A 23,245-nucleotide genomic window follows, 5' to 3' on the forward strand; every position below is an offset into this window, starting at 1 on the left:
TTTGCATGCAAGAATTTGTTAAAGGATTTTTCGAATTCAGACGTTTTTTTTTTCCTTCTCTCCCTCTCTCTTATTTCTACATTATGGAGCTCAAAATATGCATCGAACTTGGAATTTCAGACGACTGTAATAGAAAAAGAAGGAAAAAAATATGTTGGATCGTTTGCGGGGAAAAAAGGTTCTTTTTGCTTTTAATTGTTTGTTACTTAGGGGTGGCCCTGCTTACCCTTGACTCATGTGGGCTTCTAAATTCCTAGAAATGAATGCGGTGGACATCTGTCATAAGACCTTCGACCCCCCCCCCTTTGAATGTGTTAAGATGTAATACTCATTCGCAGGTTGATGGCAAAAGGATTAAAATTAACAATCGAGGTTTAAGCGTCATCTCTTCTCCACATAGAACGTTTTACAAGTACAGGGTGTTTTAAAAATGGAAGTGGATTTTTCTTCTTCTCCGAATTAATCGCTGGTTATTGGTAATAAAAATGTAACAAAGATTGTAAAGTAATTTTGCATAGTATACTATGATTTGTGTTAAGTTAGAAGATTATTCTGTTGACGTTTGCTTCAAACATGTCTTGATATGGTATGCAATGATTTGTGCAAAATACGATTCGGCTTAAGTTTGCTTCAAAAATATCTTTGCATAGTACATCATAATTTGTGTAAAGTTAAAAAATGGTTCTGTTTACGTTAGCTTAAAAGTTATTTTGCAATGGTGTAATATAATTAGTGCATCGTACGATTCTGCGTTACGTTTGCTTCAAAATTCATATGGTATACTAAAATTTGAGCAGAGTTAGACTATTATTCTGTTTATATTTGTTGCAAAAATATCTTGGCTTGATATTCTAAAATTCGTACAAGGCTAACAAATTATTATATTTACATTTGCTTCAAAAATATCTTGGCATGGTATTTTAAAATTTGTGTGTAGTTAGTAAACGATCCTGCTTACGTATGCTTTTAAAATATCTTGATATGGTATACGTTGGTTTTCAAAATATTTTGCTGCAGTACGCCATAATTTGTGCATTAAAAATATCTATAATATTTACACTTATTAAAAAATATCTTGTTTTTTTTTCTCATCTTGATAAAGTTTGATTAGTAAATATCTTGATACGGTATATATCACAGTTTTTTAAATTGTGGGTCGTGGTAAGGGTTGTCGAAAATGTTTGTTTTATTGAAAGTGATAAATGAACATCTTCGTTGAGAAACACTTAGCTTCAAATTTTAATCAAGAACTAATATGGATCTTGAAAAGTTTCGGAATTATTGTGAAAAATATTACTTATTTGCCATTAAAATCACAAGAAGACGGGATAGCCTGGTTGGTAGGGCGTTGGGCCCATGTCCATGTGATCGAGACAAAATGGTGACTGGTGCAGGCTAAATCTGTCGGGATCATAAAGAACTCTTATGTTCCTGTAACAAATCAATACCTCTGGGGGTACTGGATAGGAGATTGATCGTGTTCTGGCTTAGGTCAAAATTTCGATCCGTGAATGGATGGTGTGTGAATGCGTCTTCTCTGCTAAATGAGACCAGACGTATGAGTGTGGCAGAAGTCGAATTCTTGGCTATATATGGCACCCCTGGAAAATAAGAAGAAGCTTACCCCTCTGTCTTGAAATAGGCTTGTCAGTATTAACAACTGAGTGGCATAAGACAACAACAACAAAATCACAAGAAAAAAAATTTCCGAGTTATCAAATGATGAGGGGTTACTGATTTTAGTACGAAGTCTTTAGAATATTTTTGGTTAGGAGTCTTAAAAGAATTTCTAATGATTTCTGAAACTGCCATAAACGTTCTTTAACCTTTTTCTACGACACATTTGTGAGATAACATTTTTGTCTTTAATCACCATAAAATCAAAGTTTCCATCGAGTCTAAAGAATACTGAAGAGATGCTTCGTCCTGCAGTGCCGACTATTTTTTCCGGAGATTATAATAAAAAATGAACAAGCACACTTTTCTCATATGCGCGGTTAGAAGTAAATGCGTTTTCTCATTGAATTTATTTTTATTATTTTATTATATTTTCAAGTTTGTTACTTATTCAGAATTTTCACATTCTATGTCCTAAAAATAAAAAATAAAGTTAATGACCTAAAAGTGCAATTACAGTACAAGGGAAGAAACTGCCAGTGTCACTCCCGCGTATGTTGGATTAGTGCGATACTTATGGGTTCGTTCCCACAAAGTTTTCGTAAATATTATGGGGTACCCACTCCAAAAAAGTTTAAAAAACCGTGTAATATACCGTGCAACATTAGAAAACGATTCTAAAAATCGGACATTTATAAAACCGCATTTTCAATCGATATCAATAAATAAATGTAAATAAGATGTCAATTAAGACAAGTTTTGTCCCGCAGTGAACTGATCGTTAAGACACGGTTCCCAGCAGATCACCGAAGTCAAGCATCACTGGCTACGGTCAGTGTGCGGGTGGGTGACCACTTGGATCAGTCTGCATAGGGACCGAGGGTGTGCGGTATTGGTCCTCGTTAAACTGTGCTACCGTAAAGTGCTCGACTTCGCGCGCAGGTCGTCGGGCTACCGCAGCGGGGGTGCCATCCCCTCCGCAGAGGATCAAAATTGTGATGGCATGTCTTCGGATCATCCTCCGGGATGCATCCCAGACCGTCACCAATAGCCCATTGCGCAGCTCTAGTGTGACGTAAATTAACAACAACAAGGCAAGTTTTGGTTTACAATTTAATTTGGAGATGGTGCCAAAAACTTACAGGTCCTTTTAATAAAGCAAATATTACTTTATAAGCAAAACATGATTAAGGAAAAAGCTTGCTAAAAACGCGTTGGAAGGAATTAAAAGAAGAAGAATGCATAAAAAATCGTAGGTAAATAAAAAAGTAAAATTAAAAAGAATGATTCAGTTGGATCAGCCTTGTGATATGAACACTAATACCTTCAAAGAACATAGGAGGGGGGAGGGGGCATTAGGGCGGATATTTTGGTTACTGCGAGAGTCAGCGTAAACGCCTTACCTCTTTTTATTTCTAAATTGAGGCAAATTTTTTCATAGTTAAAATTTGAATTTTTAACTCAAAATGAATGTTTTATTGCATACTTGGATGACAATACTGAAAATCAGAGACAGCGTTGGCAGGTTTTGAGTATATTATTTATGGTGCCATAGTTTAAGTGACTTACACTTGAAGTAATGCGATGATTTTAAAAGGTATATATACTTGCCATGAAGAATTATCTGGGCTTTAGAACGGACATATATTTTAAATGTTCTTAAACTTTATTAAAAATTTCCAATTTTTTATTAAAAATTTTATTAAAAATTTCCAATTTTCACCTAGATGAAAATTATCAAAATCACTGCCTTATTCTCTGTTTTTGCAAATTTTTATAAGCCCAGGTAATCCAGCATTGGAGTAAGTTCTTAACTATGAAAAAATTAGACCACAAACACTTTTTACTGCAACGTGAATGGAGATAAGTCACAAAACTGTGGCTTTTCTCCATTCAAAATAAGCGTAGACAACCCTGGCTTTAGATAGGCTAAACTTGACCTAACAGTCATGAGAAACAGTTGCAAACTCACAGCAGTTACAAAAATGGTGTAATTTTCGCAAAAAGCATCATTTCATATTACGACGGAGACTTCGGAAGTAGAGTTTTAAAGTAGAGGAACAGAGGATATAGTGACTCCTTTAGAAGTAAAAGTAGTCATTCTTTTTTTTTTTTTTTTTTTTTTTAATGTTTTCTGATTTTTGTAAGCTTTAATTCACTAAATAAAAGTATTTTAAATTATCAAAAGAGTTACTCACTGTTAGATTCCTTCGTTGCATTTTTTCGGTAATAATCAGAAAACCGAGTTTTAATAACAATATCAATAATGAACCTCATTGTTAAAATTTCATTGATTGTTTAAACCTTTTAATTTTGAACTTAAAGATCAGTTTTGATGTTTTTTGTTTGCTTTTTTTTAATCTGATGTTAGGTTGAGGATACATCAACAATGGATATTACTGTTGAAATTTAATTAATTGTTTTATTTTTTTGTTTCTGGACCTAAAGGCTTGTTTACGCGGTTCAAGTCCTTAAAACCGAGAACTTGGAGGAATTTCTTTGAATGTCATTCATTGGTCGGATGAAAAACCTGCGCGTGCGCATTATAAAATCGTACTTGCCTGAATTCAAAATTACAAACAAATTCAAATAATAACACAAATAAACCCTAACAGATTAATTTATTTGTGTTAAAATTTATGAAAACGGACAACAAAATGATATAATTAGATGCCTGCTGGCTGACGCCACAATGCGTTAGAAGCTGATTGGTTAAGAGAAGAAAAACTTGGGTGGAAAGTACAACATGCTCTACTATCATCCAAGGACTTGACTTAAGAACGTTTTCCCGATCCAAGCTCCAAACAAAACAAGTTTCCATCAATTTCAATCAATCTTGGTCAGCTTGAATCGAATAAACAGGCCTTTAGGTTCACTCAAGAAGGAATTAAATGTCTTTTCGATTATTTGGTTGAGGTAACTTTGAGAACTCAACTGTCTTATCTAGTGCTTGGTAGACTGTCTTATCTAGTGCTTGGTACAGAAAACGATAGGTGTGGACTCAATTGTCTTATCTATTGTTTGGTTGAGGTAACTTTGAGAACTCAACCTGTTTTATCCAGTGTTTGGTAGAGAAAACGATAGGTGTGGACTCAATTGTCTTATCTATTGTTTGGTTGAGGTTACTTTGAGAACTCAACTGTCTTATCTATCGATAGATAGAGGAAACGTTATGTGAGAATTCATCTGTCTTATTTATTGCTTGGTTGAGTTAACTTTATTTGAGAACTCGATTGTCGTACCTATGGATAGGTTGAGAAAATGTTTTGTGAAAACTCAATTGTCTTATCTATTGCTTCTAGTAACTTCAATTGAGAACTCTAATGTCTTATCTACTGATAGATTGATCAAACGTTGTGTGAGACATCAGATATCTTATCTATTGTTTGGTTGAACTTGTCAGTTCACGGTAAAACTGACTTACCCCGTCATACAATGTGTAAAATTGAAGTTCATTTTAAGTGAATATAATAAATTCCATATGCTCAGAATATTTTCGGAATTTACTTTACTGAATTTCCCAATATATTTCGGTGGACACATCTATCTTAGTTGTCCAAGATAACTTTAAGAGGGAAATAATTGCGAATTATCAATCAGTCCATTTTTTTAAAGCAACTAACAACAGCATTATGCCAAATGATACTGAACACAGTTATTCTTTATTTTGATGGCATGAACTTTTATACACAAGTTTTTGTTATTCGAGTAACATAAAGTCATCTGAAGATATAGTAGCTAAAAATAAGGAATTATTTATGTTTTATTGTGTCGGTATATAATTTTCAGTTCTGCGCTCGATTTCGTTCAATACCGATTTACTCATTATTTCTTTTTTTTCCCCCTCCCATACAAAGAACAGGTATTCAGCTAGTAAATAAATAAATAATCTGAATGGTGAAAGAATAAAATTTCAGCTTAAACTCTTAACGATCGTTTATAACTCCGGTTTTAGACAATTTATACAAAACTACAATACTAAGTGGGTGATAAAGCTACATATTAAAACGGAAGGGTGGCCTCCTATATTTATTTATTTATTATTCAAATTTAAAATCAGGTTCAAGGTCCGTCTTCAAAATGTTGTCGGGTGTCGACCAGAACAACGCTATTGTGGGTGGAGGGCAGATTTTAAAACGGAAACAAAAACTTGTTTTCGACAACAAAACCTGTTGCCAGTTTGACACAAGAATAAGATGCTTTAAATAGAATTTTTTTTTCTTCTTTTTTTAAGAAATCATTTTCTTCATAAGAATTTTTCAAAACTTGTTACTAAACTTTGGTTGTTGTAACGCCTAGGTAATTAACGACATTAAGAAGCACGTGAAAATGTAATGAATGGTTTACGAACTAGGGAGCCCCGTTTTTGTTTAAGATCGACGCATGCACGTGTTTGACACTTGAACTCGATACAAAGTGCTTTTAAGGAAGAACAAAATATTTAAGTTCTTGTAAATGATTTTGAGGTTGCTAATTTTCTTACACTGCGAGTATTTATTACGCGAACAGAAATAAAATTATAGAACGCAAAATAAAACGATAAAAAAATATCACATTAAATTAGTTTCGTTCTGAGGTTTAAATAAAGACAGCTCAATGTAAAAAAATAATTTTTTTATAATTATTTGCTATTTTTTATTAGGGTGGAAAAAATATTAAATTGCAAGGTATATGAATTTCTGCATCATTTCGAACTACGTAATTCCAGTTACAAAATACAAGATTTGAGCAAAATCAGTTGGATAGTAGCTTGGATTTTTTTTCTTCTCAAGAACTATTCGGCCAATTTCGTTCAAATTTTGTATTTTGTTATTTGAAATTACGTAGTTTTATGTGAAGAAAAAATTTAAATGCCTTACAAATCAAAATGCCTTATTAAATATAAAATCATAAAAGTATTGTTTTTTTTGAACATCATAATTTTCATGGATAAACTAAATTTATAATCGTGGACAAATGTTTCTTGATTCGCTATCGTCAAGATATGGAGAAATACGCAAAAATTGAACTGAACATTTAAATACCCAACGTTCGACCCCTCTCCTGTCGTATTAATCAGAACCATGTTTTCCAGATTGCTGCTACTCACCGTATTTTGATAGTAACAATTCCAAATACAGAAGGGGGCGTTATAATACAGTACAGAACCCGTTATCCGGAAATCAGAAAACCGGAAAACCAAAAAACCGGAACGAAATTCAGTAAATTTTCCTGCCGTTTAAAAAATTTTTTTTTTTTCCTCTTAAGATTTTAGGATTTTTCTTTCTTTTTTGAAAGATGTTTACCTTACCATCATTTTGGAAATAATCATTAATGTATTACTTCATCTTTTTTTCTTCTTTTTAAGATTATTTCCAAATATTTTTTTTTCTTTTTTTTAGTTGGGTTTATCAATAAAAAAACGACTTTTTGTAGCGATTCAGTAAACCGGAAAAATCAGTTATCCGGAATAGCGATGGTCCCGATCGTTCCGGATAATCGGTTCCCTACTTAAAATAGGTATGAGGATAGGTATAAAATAAAATAGCTATGTTTATTCAAAGAAGGTTCATTTTTGTGTCTGATTTCGTAACTTAATTAATTGTCAGCACTAAATTATCATACTTGATGATTGCTCCTTTGAACCATTATGATCGGCACTTAGTTCAGCAAATTTCGTTAATGCGTTAATTATATTAATCAAATAAATCATATTCATTATTATTATTATTGAAAATTAATTCATTATTTAAACCGTTCATTGTAAAAGTTATTCAGAGTGATTATCTTCTCCATTTTGGACATTGCACTGTACATTTCTGACAGAGAGTTCTAGAACAGAAATGTTTAGAGAAATTGTTTAAATTGGCACTCATATTTAAATTTAATAAAAATGAATCTCTTCATATTTGAAAAGAAAAAGTTACTGCCGTCGCAACCGCTGTTTCAAAAAAGTTTCGTAACGTGCTCTTTTCACATTATTACTCAAAAACTAATCAATGAAACATGAAGAAAAAAAATTATATTTTTTTAGAAATGTTTCAAAAACATTTTGATATGAAAATATTAATTATGTGGTCATTGGTTCTTGAGTCAATTTAGATTAAAGTTAAATATTTTTTTACATGTATTCTCATGTTTGAAAATGAAACAGACGTCATTCATTGTTTGGTTGCTTTCAAATCAGTTTTGAAGATATTAAATAGTTTTTATTGAGCTTTTCAATGCAAAATTATAATTTTTCGAAGTCATACATTATTATGACTAGGACTGGGCTATAAATCGATGTATCGAGACATATCGATTTAACGCATATATCGGCAAGACGATACAGCGACTTTCATTCAAGGCGATGCATCAGAAATCTGATTTAAGCCGTCGAGTAAAGACAACTAGCGCAAAACGATATAGCGATATAAGACACGCAAGGATATAAGAAAACGATATAGCGATATAAGACTCTTCTCTTACGTTCCGATGTCGACTCGCGCTGTGGAAGACGATGTTCGTTTCGTTATGTTGAAATGGCCTTGATTGGTGAGCTGTAGAATCAGAGTTTTGAGAACACATATCGTTATATCGCATGCTCCTTTTCGCACCTCGTAGCTTTTTTTTTCATCGCATCTGCAGAGGATCAAAATTGTGATGGCATGTCTTCGGATCATCCTCAGGGATGTTTCCCAGACCGTCGCCAATAGCCCATTGTGCAGCTCTAGTGTGACGTAAATGAACTATAACAGAACTATAATAACTGAAATGATAATAACAAAAAATAGTGTTTTAAAAGCGTTTTTGTTTTTCTAAAATTTATTTAGCGCTTTGTTTTATAAACATACAAATACTTTTTAACGTTTCACTTAGAAATTGAACATTACGATCGAACTTAATAATTATGTAATTATTTATGCATAATAGTACAAGAAAATATTAATTTGTAAAAAACGTTTTAAAAAAAGTTTTTAACACTTTGTTTTACGCGTATTATGAATTTCTAAACAAACATTTCAATAAATATTTTAAGTAAGATTTGTACATTGTAGTCAATTTATTTAATATCCTTCTAAGCAAAACATATATATCTTCAAATTTATAAATTGATTTAAATCAATCTGAGTATGAAGTTTTAACAGAAATCTGACTTTCGGCGCCTTACAAGTAAATGAAATTCAAAAATACTATATCGTGATACATCGCTATATCGCGATGCAAAACTGGCGATGCATCACGATACATAATTTCTAATATCGCCCAGTCCTAATTATGACTTAAGAAACAAAAATAAATAAATAAAACATTTTACCTTTTATTAAAATTTCGAGTTTTTTTTTTAAATCGTTTTTTTGAACAGAAACCTGGCCAAATGTTCTGTTTTTATATCTAAAAAGATTTTTTATATTCTTTCACACTGTAAAAAATGAATACTCAAATTTCACTTAAATTTCTTCTCTTTTGACGAAACTGTTTCCTGATGTATGCTCCGAGCGAACAATTCGTCAAAATGACAAAATCACTATCGTCACTTGTTTGAGGAAACTTATTACGTCAAAAGAAAAAAAAATTCGTCATCTTAGCTCCGATCATCAAGTCTTCAATCAAGTTTCGTCATTTTAGATAACAATCTTACACGGTGTACTGCGAGGAGATTCGGAGTTGAGGAAACATTTTCGTCATATATTTCAGAGGCACGTTGCTTCACAAATCACGTAATATTGTGACAAAATGATTCTCAAAATTAACGAAATATAGATTAAGGATTGATGAATTGTCAAAAGTGAAATTTATATTTCTAAGAGTGAATTAAAGGGCCTGAAGTTTATATTTATATAAACTAATATAGAGGAGATTTTTAAAATTCTCTTCTGATTTCTTCGTTTACGATTATTTTCTTTCCCTTGTACGTGTATGGCCTTCTTAGTGTGTATGGATGATGTCAGTCTATGTATATTTCCATTTTGATGTTCGTTTTTTTTTTATTTATTTATTTAATGGCAGAGAAAAATTAAAAGGATATAAATAAATGAAAAAGAAATCAGAATAAACAGTTTTGGTTTCGATGTATATACATATATATATCACATAGTTTTATTATGAATTTTTTTAACATATGTTGATAGGTAAATTTAATAAATTAGGTATAATAGGTCATATTTTCCGATGAAATACGTTATATTTTCCGAGTAGCCATCTGATTAATAAATTGCAGGAGCATTTCTAAGGTTTCTAGGTTCTAGGTATGGGGAGTGAAAGGTTCCAGGTTTGGTAAGTGATAGAGAGCAGGGGGTGTAGCAACCACTATATTTTAAATGAGAGAACATTAGTTTTTTTACCTCTCTTCTTTTTTTTTTTTTTTTTTTTTTTGTTATTTGATATTTGTTTTTGCAACCACGCAAATATTTTTTTTTTTTTTGTAGCTTTATCGATTTTATTGAGGATGGGCAGGTAAAAGAAGCATGTAAATCGACTCGAAAAACAATAGCTGCGTAAGTTCTTAAGTGAAAAGTGAAAGTTTGTTAAATCAAGAATAATAATATCCCTAAATTTAATCCATACAAAATTAATCTAAATTAAATTAATCTCTAAAAAAATTCCGTGCCTCCCAAAAGTGGTCATAAATAGAAGAGGTCACTACAAAGAGGTGACCTTTCCTAGAGGTTATATATATATATATATATATATATATATATATATATATATATATATATATATATATATATATATATATATATATATATATATATATATATATATATATATATATATATATATATATATATATATATATATATATATATATATAGGGGAAAGTGGGGTCAATTGTAACAGGGTACGATTGTAACAGAGTAAAAATTTGTCGATTATCGGGTTTGGTTCCTAAATGGCGCACAAGGTGTATTTAATAAATCTACATGTACACCCCTGCTGGCAACCATTTTTATGTACTTTTGAAAGAGTTACATCACAAAAGATATTTTCATGCTACGTAAGTACTTTTTTTGGTATTATAATATTACATTGTAACAAAGTAATTTTGTTTAAACAAATAAAAATTATTAACTGAATATGTAAGTGGACACCTTAATTAACACTTCAAAAAAAAAAATATTAGTTTTGCTAATTAACTAGCATTGTCTTTAACAAATGAAGCTGAAATGGCGTCTTGGGGACGATTGTAACAATAAGTAAAGGGACGATTGTAACAGCTGAAAATAAATAATCTAATGTTTACAAACCATTACTTAACTCTTTAAGCACCACCAATAGTTTCCTATATCACTTATATTATGTTGCATGTGCATTATTTTATTTGTCACCTTTCACAGCATAAATAAAAAATTTTAACCCCTTAAAGTTAAAATTTTAACCTTTTAGGTCTCTGCTCATTATTATTTTTACTCCTAAAATATCACTACTATTTTGATCAATAAAAAATATATCACAACTATGATAATATGTACAATTAACTATGTTTTAGTTGAATTTATGAACTGTTACAATTGACCCCGTAAGTGGGGACAATTGTAACAAGTGCACGACTGTCAAAAATTGTTAATAACTAATATAATAACATTTAAAATAAGGTATTTAATTTTTTCTAGTAGAGGATAGTCTACTTTACTCGTCAGTCAGTTAATACTAATAATATATTGGATTTTTTGATAGTTAAAAATAGTTTAGTAAAAAATGTTACAATTAACCCCTCTCTCCCCTACATATATATATAATAAATAAATGAATTGAAAACCAATTTTCCTTTTCATTCGCTTTAAACTAGTTACAAATTAATTATTTGAGTAAAAATTATTTCGAGTTACAAAAATGAATAGTTCGTCATGGCAACAAAACGAGAATTATTACTTTGATAAAAAATAATAAAGATTACCTAAGTAAAAAAAAAAGGAAAAATTTCGAAGACAATGGCTGTGTGTGAGACATAATTTCTTTTCGAAGGACAATTAGTCATTTTGTTGTTGACTTCTGAGTACACAAAAATAATTTTTGCCTTATTTTTTCTCAATCGATTATAGATAAAAAAGATTTTTTTTAGTGCAGTTTCTGCTTTAACACAATACAGCACAACAAAAAGAACATTTCAAGCAGCCTTAACTAGTAACTTTAGATCGAATATTTATTGATTTTGTTAGCAGGTGTAAATTGAGAAGACAGTAGAATAGATTCAATCGAGGAAAGAATATAAATTTATTCACGCAAAACGTCACAGCATTCAGCTGAGAACATTTCGATTTTATGTTCGAATTTTTTTTTTTTTTTTACTTGCCAAAAAGTAGATAGGTCTCCTTTTCAGCTATTGCAATTTAAACCTTTAAAAAATAACGCATAAATGCCCCAAAAATGTTTCAGAGTTTAATGACGTAGATGAGCCAAACTGCCAAACATAATGCATTAGCAAACACATAGCTTTAATAAACAACCTTTAAGACTGTTTCTAGAGGTTAAATCGTGATTTTTTAGTATATAGTTGTGGTGGTTAAGGGGGATAGAACGCGCGAAACGTGGGAAATTTTCGTAGTTTTTCTCTCCATGTAACTCAATGGCGAGTTAGTTCCATCAAAAAGTCCTCCACGAAGGCAGATTCCTCCTAAAACTTAATCCAAGAGTTTCCTTGTCTTCTGGATTGGGTTCAAAATTACAAAGTAACAGAGTTGAACTTTGGCAGTCGTATATTCAAAATTGGGTTGGCTGTTCAACGAAGGTTATAAAATAAAATAAAATACTCATTTTAGAGCCTTGGTGGTTTAGGTGATAGAGCTCTCACCTCTCATTGAAGTGAACCGGGTTCGAATCCCGACGATGGCTGGTCAATACGAATACCGCACCCGTCTCGCACGGACAACAGTGATGACGTTAAATATCCTCAGTGGTAGACGGTTTACGAGTTAAAAATCCCCTTGCCGTCAGACTAACCGTGGGAGGCTTTCGTGGTTTTCCTCTTCATGTAACGCAAATATGATGTGTTCAAAATTACAAGACTATGCAGTTGAACATTAGTATTCGTAAACCCAAAATCGGGTCGGCTGTTCAACAACGGTTATGAAATAAAATACTTGTTTTAGTTCTTAAAAAGCAAATTGAGATATTTTTATAACGTCACTGTAACGTGAAACAAATTAACGGTTTGGAATTTGACGTTACTTCACTTACTCTTGTTTTCTGAAAATTTATCATTGATCAATCAGTTACGTGTAGCAAACCAAATGTATATATTTCATTTAAATTTCGGTAAATCAAAACAGTAAATCGGTAAACAGCAAGTTTGTAAATTAAAATCGGTAATCAAACATTCAATAAAATCAAAACAGTTTAAGCTACTGGTTGCCATAGACTACCCCAATATTACGACAATTTATTGAATGATAATAGTTTAGTGATATAGTTCCGTTTCTGACATCTGTATATGTTATTAGTCATATCTCAGTTTTCGTTCCCATTCTTGCGAAACCTCTGAAATCAATAAAACTGAATGAAAAAGAAATTAAAATCATTGTCGAGCACCATTTTTGTTTGAAATAGAACGTAAAAGTTGAATTTTATGACCGTCAGTTCAAACAATGAACTCATTCAAAAGACAATAGCGAACAAATTGATTACTACGAGTAAATAAAATGAATAAATATATTAAAAGAATAATTACATTATTATAGGTTTATAAACCTGTAATAGTCTGAAGAAGCATTATCGACTTTTAGTTTTATTTCATTATTTGAAATAAGCGTATTTTAGAAAACAATATTACCATTGTTTTTAATTATTTTGCTTGTTAGTTCCTAACTCCTGTTATTTAAAACTGCTGGGCATAGTGTTATCCAATTGGATACCTATAAACGACGTCATCTTAAGTATGGATCCTGATTGGCTGTAGAAACGTGGCATTCGCCTATAGTGTTCCTTTTATTCTACTTCAAGTAAGCCTATCTCGTCAATTGAATTCTCGTAAGTGTTCTATTCTTTCACAAAGGAAGATTTAGTCTAAGCCTGACGATAGACACGAAGCCATGTAGCCATTAACAATCCAATTGCCAGATAGACAAAACAAAAATAATCTCTTTTAGAACAAAGTACGTAAACGAATAAGAAATCTGGGTGAAATAAAAGACGTAGACAAGAAAGAATTAGATTTTAACAAATTTGATATGTGATGTGGCGTCGTATTTAATTAAGGTTCTAACTCACGTGGTGTAATTTAGCTCGATCTCGGCCAGCAATGTCCAGAATTTACACGTCATTCTGAAAATCAACCACCTGCTGTAGCTTAGGTAAGAGTTCAGGTGGTTATGTATCAGTGGTCTTCTTCTTCTCGAGTTCAGAGTATCCGATTCTAGTTATCGCTTTATAAAAGATAGTTTTAATGGCGTAAAATTTCAATGAAATATCCAGTTTTTCTTTTAAATTAAGAACAATTGGAGCACAATTTTCGACAAATTTGCAATTTTTTTTTAAAAAAAACAACTTAATACTATTTTTTGTCTTCATTTAAAAAAAAAAAAATATTTTAAAGTCCAGTTAATGCTTAGTATACGATTTAAAATTCAAATTTCAGGAACTTAAACTACGTTGTGCCCATTGTCAAAACAGTTCTGTACTGTTTTTTTCAAAGCTCTTTCGCCAAGATAATGTAAAAAAAAAAAAAAAAAAAAAAAATCAAAGTGTTTTACACACTTGAGGCAAAGTTATGATTTTAAACTCAAATGTTTTTAAAAAAATATTTAAAATAAAAAAATTACAAAAATTAGTAAGCAGGAAAACAAAATAAGGAAAAGTCATAAGTATTCCCATGATCAGCTCGCACGATTATATCCACAAAAAGAGTACTTTCTAATATTGAATTAATATTGCCAAAGCAAAATATACAAATTCAATTTCACACTATTGTATTGATATATTTTGCTTTGGCTATATTAACACAATATTAGAAAGCACTCTTTTTTGCAGATATAATCATGTGTGACGAGATTATGTCTTTTCCTTATTTTGTTTTCCAGCTTTTTAACTTTTTATTCATATTAAATATTTTTTTTTAAATATTTTATTTACCAATAATTTTTCTTCCTCCCTTTTAAAAAAATTATATATTTTTTCATGTCCTCTTCGTATTTTTAGCTTATTTTATGGATTCTATGTGCTTACAACTTGTGCGCGGTAGAAAAAAAAAAATTTTTTTTTTAAATTTTCCTCATTCATCTTTCTTTTCTTTTTTTTGTTCATGTATAATTCAGATATTCACTAACGTATGTACTTAAATAAGTATATAAGTAAAAAATTCAGTTACATATTTTATTTTTAGTAGTATGTAAATAGTAATTTATTTCACATTCATTTGTAATACACTGTTCTCAAAGTTCACAATTTTCCAACACAATTATTATTTTCTTACATAAAAATTTCGCAACCGAAAAAAATTCAATAATTTTTATCAGTCCTAAATTGGTAAAAAAATACTCAGTTATTAAAAAATATAAATTTATATTTGTGGATTGAGTTCGACTTATCGCAAACGATTTTATCATTATTAATAATTTTCATATTCTTATTCAATAGTTGCCGTTGTCGACTGTTACCACGTATTATCGTATTCTATAAACTTTCTTGACAGTAACGATCACGATATTATAACACTCAGTAATTATTGGTCAATTAGGATTGCGATATTATCGATCGATGATGAAAACTTTCTTTTACTCGATATGTATCGTGGGAAGAAGTGATGCCATACACGATTTATCGAGAATATATATTTTAAAATATCATAATCTAGATATTTAAAAAAAATCTATATCTCACGGCATATTGATACGTAGCCCAGCTCTAGCAGCAACGACAGCTCCACGCATATTACATTTCTAACTTCAGCATAAAAACTAAAGCAAATAATGTACATTCTGGCTAGATTGTGCAAAATTTTCGGGTCAGTTTCTGTTTCTTTTGTTCCTTATGAGATGGCGCTAGTATATCACTTGAAAACGGTTTGAAGTTAGAGGCAACTTACGCGTTTGAAGGAAATGTTTTTCTCTGTTTCTTAAAAAAGAAAATATTACGCGTGTTAAATCATATAAATAATACGAAGAAAAAAAATTCGGGTTAACTACTGAGTAAATTAATAAAAATTAAAGAATAATAAGGAATGTACAGTGCGCCATAAAGAAACCGGACCACCCTAAATAACTTTTGATCTAATGATAGGATCTTCACGTTCTAAGAGTCAATCTTAATGGTTTGAGGGGGTGACCTCAAATATGCTAATTAACTAGTACAGACGATATTTTAAATAACGAAATTAGACAAAAAAAACGTACATTCTCTGACTAAATAAATATATTACTTTTTAAAAAGACTTTTAAACAGATTAAAAAAGCGAAAACTTTTTTTTTAATGGATTCGGATTTCTGACCCCCTAAATATAGGGGTAGACGCAATCTGGGAAATAGGGTCACCATAGTTTGGTCAGGAGAGCGATCCAAAGTGTGGACCCCCTGATGTTAATGTTATTGTTTGCGTATTTCAGCATATCTCGAGAACTTTTTATGCGAATTGAAAAATCTTGACAGACAATTATAAAATTCGTTTTTCCAAAGATAAATCCATGCAAAAAATAAACTTTGGTAAATATTTATAATTTTTAATTATTTTATTTAATAATCGTCGAAAAAATTTTGAATTGTAAAGTATAAAATTTTTTACATCATTTTAAAATATTTAATTTTACACCTGGCAAAATACAAAATTTGAGCGAAATCGGTTGAATAGTTCTTGAGAAATCGAATTTTAGAAGGGTGTGTATTTAAAATTCAATTTCTCAGGAACTATTCAACCGATTTTTGTCATATTTTACATTTTGAGATCTAAAATTAGATACTTTAAAATGATGTTCAAGTTCACGTACTTATTGTTATGGGTTGGTAATTATTGTTATACTTACGACTGCTATTAAATAAAGTAATAATAAATAGTATGTACTTACTAAAAGATAATTTTTGTATGGAATTTTCGTTGACTAAGCGAATTTTATAATCGTAAGCATAGATTTGTCAATTTGCTTAAAAAGTAATCAAAAAAAGTAATACTTCAATCAGTTTATTAAAAACCACCATAAATAAATCATGCTAATTGAACAATGAATGGAAGGTTTTAATATTAGCGTAAAGGTATGTGGGCTTACTGTAATTACCCTAAAAAGTATTAGGCTGATTAAAAATGCTAAAAAAAAACCTTTTAAGAGCCGAATTATTCAATTAATTTATTCAATTAGCCTGTGACATCAGCTAGCTTTAAGTAAACTAGCTTTAAGCATCAGCTAGCTTTAAGTTAAGTTGCAAACAGCTAGCTTTAAGTAAACCAGGCAAGTTGACTAAAAATTGAAACGTTTTCTTATTATCCTACATGAATGTGGGACCGTAATAAGCTTAAAACGTGTTAGTCTGATTAAAAAGTACTAAAAACTTTTCAAATTAGTTAGGCTCATTGCAAAATGTTGGTTTCTGTTTGCAAACAGCCTGATCAATGAATTATCCATATGACATCGGCTTTTTAATACACTTTGAAAACAAATAAACAGTTGCATCTTTTCGTATATGTAATCAGTATTGTTTGCATAAACGTGTTTTGAAAGAAAAAAAAGGAGTCTCACGACACTTATAGTAACAGTATGTAACTTGTAAACGTGTCAGAACAGATTGTTCAGCGTATCAGAACAATTTAAAGAAATTTTAAATTCATATCAGTTAAAGATTCATCGTAATCAGTATTCATTGTTATAAGGAAAGGAGCAAATATATTAATCAGTATGATAAAAAATTTCATGAAAAAAAAATATATATATATATATATATATCAGCTTTAATATGCCGACAGCAAACGATAACACCTGTTTTATCAAGTTATTGAACCAGGGTGAGAAGATTTTATGAACGATAATTTTAAATTGCAAAACTCGCATTTTATTCTAGAAAGATTTAAGTATAAATTCAGCCTTCGTCTTTATTTATTATCTGTGTAACTTAAATTCTAAAACAGAGGTTCCCAATAACATTTTTTGGGGGGGGGGGCTGTAAAATATAAAGACAACTGTGGACGTATTAATCGATAAAAGACTACTTTATTTTGAAAACATTTAAGAGGATAAGAATGGCAATTTTTTTCCTCGTTTTATTTTTAATATTCTTAAATTAGGTCTTATGGCCGAAAATCGAATTCGCAGTCCTAGAACGGAATTCATTCTTAGTTATGAATTTGTTTTTGGTGTATTAACAGAAGCTTCAAATTAATAAAACAAACTGAATTATGGTTTTCGTTAAAATGAAAACTAGAAAAAGAACTGCCATAAACAGTAAAAATGGTTATTAGGGAAAATACGTTCCTTTATTAACAAGTTCAATTATTTTATTTTGGTTTAAAGAGCGCGATGGGAAATGCTAATACAATATCTTATAAATACATTCAACATTAGGGTTTCCTTTTTAAGATTTTGAAGTTGATATTACTCTACGGGGGTTCGGGGTGGGGGGAAATATCGAGTTTGATCAGGTTAAATTTCCTCAGGCACTGTCTTAATGTATTTCATACTACCTTTGATTTGATTCGTTCTTCTAATTATAGTTTATCTTTGCTTACAAATTAATTTGGGACTAACATTTTCGTCAGGAAATTTAAAAAGATATTTTAAGGGTGGTCATTACAGAACACCAGTATATTAATGTTCATTTTCTACTATATTGCAGGAAAGAGCCGCTGTGGCTCTGGGAATAAAGCGTTCGCCTTCCAATGTGGTGAACCTAATAGAGAAAAGGCAGTAAATCTTGCATTTTCAAGGCGATGAGTACGATGAATGGCTGAAAACAAATTCTTTGAAATTGATTAATTTGTGAATGAGTTAACCTAGCATCATTGAAGAATCATCGTTTTAAGCAATATAGAAATTTAATGATGCATTTTGATAAAACATTTTTACAAGCAGTGAGGAAGGCTTCTCCCTCAGTTGAAGATACACAAAGAGTAAGTGAAATCTTGAAAAGCGAAGAGTAATAAAACATAAAATAAGACATTAATATTCAATTAATATTTAGATCTTGAAAAGATGCAAGCGATGAGAGATTCAGTTCTCAAAAACCATACTTCCTGGTAGTAAAATAAATCCTCTGAGATCATTTTATGCAACAGAACCGGGTTCGAATCCCAGCGATGGCTGGTCGATACGAATTCCGCATCCGGCTTGCACCGATCACAGTGCTGACGGGAAATATCCTCAGCGGTAGACGGATCACGGGTTAGAATCCCTTTGCCATGGTTAACCATGGGATGTTCTCGTGGTCTTCCTCTCCATGTACCGCAAATGCCGGTTAGTTCCATCAAAAAGTCCTCCACGAAGGCTCCCAATACTTGATCCAGAAGTTCTTCTGGGTTGGGTTCAAAATTACAAGGTTACGGAGTTGAGCATTAGTAGCCGTGAACCCAAAAATTGGGCCGGCTGTTCAACGACGGTTATAAAATTAATATAAAGCAGGAAACCGGCTTGCACCGACCCAGTGCTGACCTAAAAATATCCTCATTGATAGACGGATAATGGGTTAGAGTCCCCTTATTGTCAGGCTAACCAGTGAGAGGTTTTCGTGGTTATCTTCTGCATGTAACGCAAATGAGGGGTTGTTCCATCAAAAATTTTGAAATCATTTCTTTTTAAAAATTCTATTTTGTTCGAAAGTTGAAATGTCTTTATCGCATTTTTTATTTTATTTATTTATTTATTTATTTACATTACAATCTGCTTTGCTGCACAAAATCTAAACGACTTAAAGTTTGAAATCACGAGGGTGTGTAGAAAATAGGACAAAAGCTTCGAGGAAAAAAAACAAAAAACATTCGATTATAAGTTTTAGGATTAATTAAAATTTGAAGGCAGCTGAAATGTAACTAGGGAGTTAAAATTTAGCGTGCTGCAAGAACCATTTTTATTTACGAATTTAATGCGATTTTTATTTTTTCTTAAAAATTCTTATTAGATCGAAATTATTGCAATTTTTAAATATTTTTCCTAGATTTCTTTTTCACTTTTTTCCTCTTAAATAATGATTATTTATTCGTTGCTGTAGAAATTTTTATTTCTTTCTCTCCAGATTTTCATTTTTTAAACTTCAAAAAAAAAAAAAAAAAAAAAAAAAAAAAAAAATGGAGAAATGAAAAAAGAGTCAAAAAGATTATAGGTCAAAAAAGTCAAAAAGATTATAGGTTGCCAGATATTAATCTTAACATTGATACCGAAATTTTTCAAAATATAAAATAGTTCACACGAATAAAAACAGTTTCCAAATGAACTGTTAAAAGGTACAAGGTCACGTTATGTATTTTTAAAGGATTATAAGCGTAAAGGATATAAAGGTAAAGGATAAAGAGATATAATTTATGTATTATAATGGTAATTAAAATTACCTGTTATCGAGTCGCACATTCTGTATTCCTAAGTTTAAATATTTTAAGTTATAAACTAAGTTTAAATATAAGTACAATTGGGTATTTGCAACTCCAGAAGAAGTAGATCACTGATACATAGACATCTGACGTATGACCTCAACCTCAGTTGGCTGTTTATAAACAAGATGGCGAGTTAATATTCTGGATATTGCTGACTAAGGTCCAGCTGAGTTTCTCCACTAAGTTATCTTATTCTCTGGAAATGCAAGTACTCAATTCCTGAATTATAAATGGAATTTATATAAAGTCCTTAGTGATAAGAATTGAAAACGTAGATAGTAATGAATATGGCAATAACAGAGCGACACTAACAAAACTAAAACAAAAAACGTAACATTTCCATTGTAATCCTAAAATAACACAATTTTCATATCACACGAAATCTGAGTACGTGACATCGAACATCTAGTAATCAACATTGCATTTTCATTTTGCAGCGAGCAACAACAGCGCTTGTTTATGAATTTATTATGATTGTTTATGAGATTAATAGGATGAGACCCTTAATTTATTTTTCTGTCTTGTTCTTTAATGAAAGAAATTCCATTTTCTAAGGTCAAATCTTTTCTTTCATCGCCATCATTCTTTTACAACAATCTTTTTTATACAATTCACCATTCTTTAACTAACGCTCGAAAAAATTGTTTTCATCTATTGGGAAAATGAGCGTCATTCTAGGTTTTTCATGAGCCCACGCTCTTCGATCGGATCAACTTCATAGACTAGATCAACACCATGTGCACAAATAAAGAGTTGTCAAAGTCATAAAAATCAGGCTAACATAAGCATTAATAAAAAATAGATAAAAAAAGAAGCAGACGATATTTTTGGAACTTCTTGGAGTTGATTGCTTTTAAGGATTGTGGTTTTTATTTTCGCCAGTTCCAGTTAGTATTTTTAATATTTTTACACAATATTAATTTCTAATATTCTTTTAAAGATTAACCTATTTATAATTACTGTCTTGGCTGTAATTTTAATATAAAAAGGAATACTGAAGAAGGAAAAGAATATTATGACGTTTTAAGAAATGCATATTATCTGGAATTAGAAACCAATCTAGCCCATTGGAGACAAGAGGACATAAATTTTATGATGCAGTTTTTGCATCTCATGACTTGAAATGTTAGGGTGTTTATGAAAGTCTTTAAAAGGAAGGGAAAAAATGTACGTGATCAATAGATAATTAGTGATCACAATTTTCTCTCTTTTAACATTTATTATTATTTTTTCTTTAACAGAAATTATGTAATGCAAAATAAATATATCGATCATTAAAAAAGAGCAAAAATTCGCTAACTCAACAGATTTCAATCGATTTACATAAAAAATTTAACAACTTGTAAATGCTGAGTTATCAAATTTTAAAAAGGAGGTATATTTAAAATTTGATTTCTTGAAAACTATTTTCCCGATTTCATGCAAATTTTATATTTTGTCATTTGAATTGACATTTTTTCAAAATAATGCAAAAATTTGTATATCTTTCGAATTCCAAATTTTTTTTCGACTGTTGTTAAGAAAATCAGTAAAAAAACAAGGGATAATTACTAAAAAAATCTTTTTTTTTACATGGAATTGTTTTTGAAAAAACGAATCATATAATTGTGAGCAAAAATGTTTCATTCTCTTAAAAAGTTTTTGAGATACAGCGAAATACGCAAAAAAGTAAAATCAACATTAGGGAGTCTAAACTTTCGTCTGCTCTCCCGTCTTAATTTTTGGTATCATATTTTCCAAGCTGTGGCTATCCCCCTAGTTTCAGGGTCGAAAATCTAAATTCGTAAAAAAAATAAATAAAAAAAAACTGTTTATTTAGAAAAAGTATGTGTCTGATTTTGCAACTTAAAATAACGTCTGCTTTAATTAATTAACATATTTAAGGTTTTTTTTGTAAGGCTACGTCGTAATATCAAATGATAACTTTATTTGCGAGTAATATGCTATTTTCATAACAGTTGTGAGTTTGCAACTGTTATTTATTATTGTTAGGTCAAGTTTAGCTTATCTCAAGACAGTGCTAGCTGTCAACGCTTATAGTGAAAATGGCGCTAAACGTCAATATTGAGGAAAAAAGTCAAAGTTTTGTGAAAATGGAAAGCGTTTGCGGACTAATTTTTTAAAAACTTACTCCAATGCTGCATTACCTGGGCTCATAAAAATTTGCAAAACCTGACGATAAGGCAGTGATTTTGATAATTTTCACTAGGTGTAAAAATGTCGCCAAATTGGTGATTTTTAGAAAAAAATTTATAACTAATAAAATATTTAAGTCATTTGTCTTTTTTAAAGCCCAGATAATTCTTCACGGCAAAATTATTTATATAATTTAAAATTTTCGCATTGCTTCTAGTGTAAAGCACTTAATGTTTTTTTTTTCTTTCTTTTTTCTTGTCGACAGGGCTTTAAAAAACAGCGTTAAAGTAAAGCCCTCGAATCAAAAAGATTGACTCCCAGCACGTAATATTCTGATGATTTGATGATTAAATCGAAGTTTATTAGGATTTTCCATTATTTATTTATTTATTGCGTTCTTTACATATTTTTTCTTAACTAAGCGAAAACATTTTGAAGTGAAAATTACTTTCTACAAAATTACTTTTTTTTATCATCAACTTCATTTACATCCACAACAATGCCTTGAGAAATAGTTAGATAAATAAGGAAAAAAAATTAGATTAATACGATTAGATTAATTACAGTAGCCTATAATCTATAATTTCATCGATTTCTCACACTCTTAAATAACAGTGTAGAAAAAAGACAAATTGCAATATACATTCTATTATAGAAAATAATAATATAATTATTATTAATAATAATATTAAAATAATAATGATAAGTTTAAAAAAATTTTTTAATCATTCCTTTTACAAAACTAACTTTAATCTTAAAATTGATTTATATTTACTATATACTAGCTGTTGACCGCTGCTTGCCTTCACGGAAAAATAAATCTGTAAAAAATTAAATTTTGAGCTTAAGCATCTTTTATTTCGTTGCTTTATATTTATGTTAAACATTTTTAATTAAACATTAATTAATTAAACATTTTTTCTTAAATATTAATGCACACAATAATTTGATAAAAAATATTATTTATCAAATTTAAGAAGAAAAAAAATAATTGTTCCAAGGGAATGAAATCTGGACTCGATGAAGAATCTAGTCG

This window comes from Parasteatoda tepidariorum, chromosome 8 (assembly GCF_982258835.1).
Source record: "Parasteatoda tepidariorum strain Cologne lab strain chromosome 8, Ptep-v5.0, whole genome shotgun sequence".
NCBI classification, from domain to species: Eukaryota; Metazoa; Arthropoda; class Arachnida; order Araneae; family Theridiidae; genus Parasteatoda; species Parasteatoda tepidariorum.